This window comes from Physeter macrocephalus, chromosome 8 (genome assembly GCF_002837175.3).
Source record: "Physeter macrocephalus isolate SW-GA chromosome 8, ASM283717v5, whole genome shotgun sequence".
Taxonomy (NCBI): domain Eukaryota; kingdom Metazoa; phylum Chordata; class Mammalia; order Artiodactyla; family Physeteridae; genus Physeter; species Physeter macrocephalus.
The window spans coordinates 135,378,646-135,381,980 of record NC_041221.1 but is presented as its reverse complement, the minus strand read 5'-3'; the positions used below and the strand labels follow the sequence as shown (position 1 = coordinate 135,381,980).

The following is a 3,335-nucleotide window of genomic DNA, read 5'->3' as shown; positions in this document are numbered from 1 at the left end:
GATGGAGAAACCAAAAGCTTTACAGACAAGCAAAAGCTAAGAGAAGTCAGCACCACCAAACCAGCTCTACAACAAATGCTAAAGGAACTTCTCTAAGTGGGAAACACAAGAGAAGAGAAGGACCTACAAAAACAAACCCATAACAATTAAGAAAATGGTAATAGGAACATACATATCAATAATTACCTTAAATGTGAATGGATTAAATGCTCCAACCAAAAGACACAGGCTCGCTAAATGGATACAAAAGGAAGACCCATATATATGCTGTCTACAAGAGACCCACTTCAGACCTAGGGACACATACAGACTGAAAGTGAGAGGATGGAAAAAGATATTTCATGCAAATGGAAATCAAAGGAGAGCAATACTCATGCCAGATAAAATAGACTTTAAAATAAAAAATGTTACAAGAGACAAGGAAGGACACTACATAACAACCAAGGGATCAATCCAAGAAGATATAACAATTATAAATATATATGCACCCAACATAGGAGCACTTCAATACATAAGGCAACTGCTAACAGCTGTAAAAGGGGAAATTGACAGTAACACAATAATAGTGGGGGACTTTAACACCTCACTTACACCAATGGACAGATCATCCAAACAGAAAATTAGTAAGGAAACGCAAGCTTTAAATGACACAATAGACGAGATAGATTTTTTTAATTCCTGATTAGCTATTTTTTCTTTCTTACTTGCTTTCTTGCTTGCTTGCTTGCTTGCTTTCTGGCTGCTTTGGGTCTTTGTTTATTTACAGGAAGCCCCAACCAGATAGATTTAATTGATATTTATAGGACATTCCATAAAAAAACAGCACATTAGGGCTTCCCTGGTGGTGCAGTGGTTAAGAATCCGCCTGCCAATGCAGGGGACAAGGGTTCGAGCCCTCGTCTGGGAAGATCCGACATGCTGTGAAGCAACTAAGCCCGTTGCCACAACTTCGACCCTGCACTCTGGAGCCCATGAGCCACAACTACTGAGCCCACGTGCCACAACTACTGAAGCCTGTGCGCTTAGAGCCCGTGCTCCACAACAAGAGAAGACACCACAATGAGAAGCCCACACACCGCAACGAAGAGTAGCCCCAGCTCACCGCAACTAGAGAAAGCCCTTGTGCAGCAACGAAGACCCAGCACAGCCAAAAATAAAATAAATGAATAAATTTATTTTTTTAAAAATCCCAGAAGATTACACTTTCTTCTTAAGTGCACATGGAACATTCTCCAGTTTAGCACATCTTAGGTCACAAATCAAGCCTCAGTAAATTTAAGAAAACTGAAATCAAATCAAGCATCTTTTCTGACCACAACACTATGGGACTAGAAATCAATTACAAGGAAAAAAACGTAAAAAACACAAACACATGGAGGCTAAACAATACATTACTAAATAACCAACAGATCACTGAAGAAATCAAAGAGGAAATCAAAAATACCTAGAAACAAATTACAACAAAAAAACAACAATCCAAAACCTATGGGATGCAGCAAAAGCAGTTCTAAGAGGGAAGTACATAGCAATACAAGCCTACCTCAAGAAACAAGAAACATCTCAAATAAACAATCTAACCTTACACCTAAAGGAACTAGAGAAAGAACAAACAAAACCCAAATTTAGTAGAAGGAAAGAAATCATAAAGATCAGAGCAGAAATAAATGAAATAGAAACAAAATAGCAAAGATCAATAAAACTAAAAGCTGGTTCTTTGAGAAGAAAAACAAAATTGATAAACCATTAGCCAGACTCATCAAGAAAAAAAGGGAGAAGACTCAAATCAATAGAATTAGAAATGAAAAAGGAGATGTAACAACTGACACTGCAGAAATACAAAGGATCTTGAGAGATTACTACAAGCAACTATATGCCAATAAAATGGACAACCTGGAAGAAATGGAAAAATTCTTAGAAAGGTACGGCCTTCAAAGACTGAACCAGGAAGAAATAGAAAATATGAACAGACCAATCACGAGTAATGAAATTGAAACTGTGACTAAAAATCTTCCAACAAACAAAAGTCCAGGAGCAGATGGCTTCACAGGCGAATTCTATCAAACATTTAGAGAAGAACTAACACCTATCCTTCTCAAATTCTTCCAAAATATATGAGAGGGAGGAAAACTCCCAAACTGATTCTACGAGGCCACCATCACCCTGATACCAAAAATAGACAAAGATACTACAATAAAAGAAAATTACAGACCAATATCACTGATGAATATAGATGCAGAAATCCTCAACAAAATACTAGCAAACATTACCCAACAACACATTAAAAGGATCATACACCATGATCAAGTGGGATTTATCCCAGGAATGCAAGGATTGTTCAATATATGCAAATCAATCAATGTGATACACCATATTAACAAACTGAAGAATAAAAATCATATGATCATCTCAATAGATGCAGAAAAAGCTTTTGACAAAATTCAACACCCATTTATGATAAAAACTCTCCAGAAAGTGGGCATAGAGGGAACCTACCTCAAAATAATAAAGGTCATAGATGAAAGAAATTAAAGATGATACAACAGATGGGAGAGATATACCATGTTCTTGGATTAGAAGAATCAATATTGTGAAAATGACTATACTACCCAAAGCAATCTACAGATTCAATGCAATCCCTATCAAATTACCAATGGCATTTTTTACAGAACTAGAACAAAAAAAATCTTAAAATCTGTATGGAGACACAAAAGACCCCGACTAGCCAAAGCACTCTTGAGGGAAAAAAAACGGAGCTGGAGGAATCAGATTCCCTCACTTCAGACTATACTAGAGAGCTACAGTAATCAAGACAGTATGGTACTGGCACAATAACAGAAATATAGATCAATGGAACAGGATAGAAAGCCCAGTAAACCCAAGTACCTGTGGTCAACTAATCTATGACAAAGGAGGCAAGGATATACAATGGAGAAAAGACAGTCTTTTCAATAAGTGGTGCTGGGAAAACTGGACAGTTACATGTAAAAGAATGAAATTAAAACACTCCCGAACACCATATACAAAAATAAACTCAAAATGGATTAAAGACCTAAATGTAAGATCAGGGACTATAAAACTCTTAGAGGAAAACATAGGAAGAACACTCTTTGACATAAATCACAGCAAGATCTCTTTTGATCCACCTCCTAGAGTAATGGAAATAAAAACAAAACTATACAAATGGGACCTAATGAAACTTAAAAGCTTTTGCAAAGCAAAGGAAACTACAAACAAGATGAAAAGACAACCCTCAGAATGGGAGAAAATATTTGCAAACAAATCAACGGACAAAGGATTAATCTCCAAAATATATAAACAGCTCATGCAGCTCAATA

The 3,335-nt window shown here is 36.5% G+C and overlaps 1 protein-coding gene across 5 annotated transcripts in view; it reads right to left on the bottom strand.

Moving 5' to 3' along the window:
- The window catches only part of SIL1 (SIL1 nucleotide exchange factor), a 248,443-nt gene that overhangs the window by 237,880 nt on the left and 7,228 nt on the right, over positions 1-3,335 (bottom strand). The gene's annotated exons all lie outside the window — the stretch shown is intronic.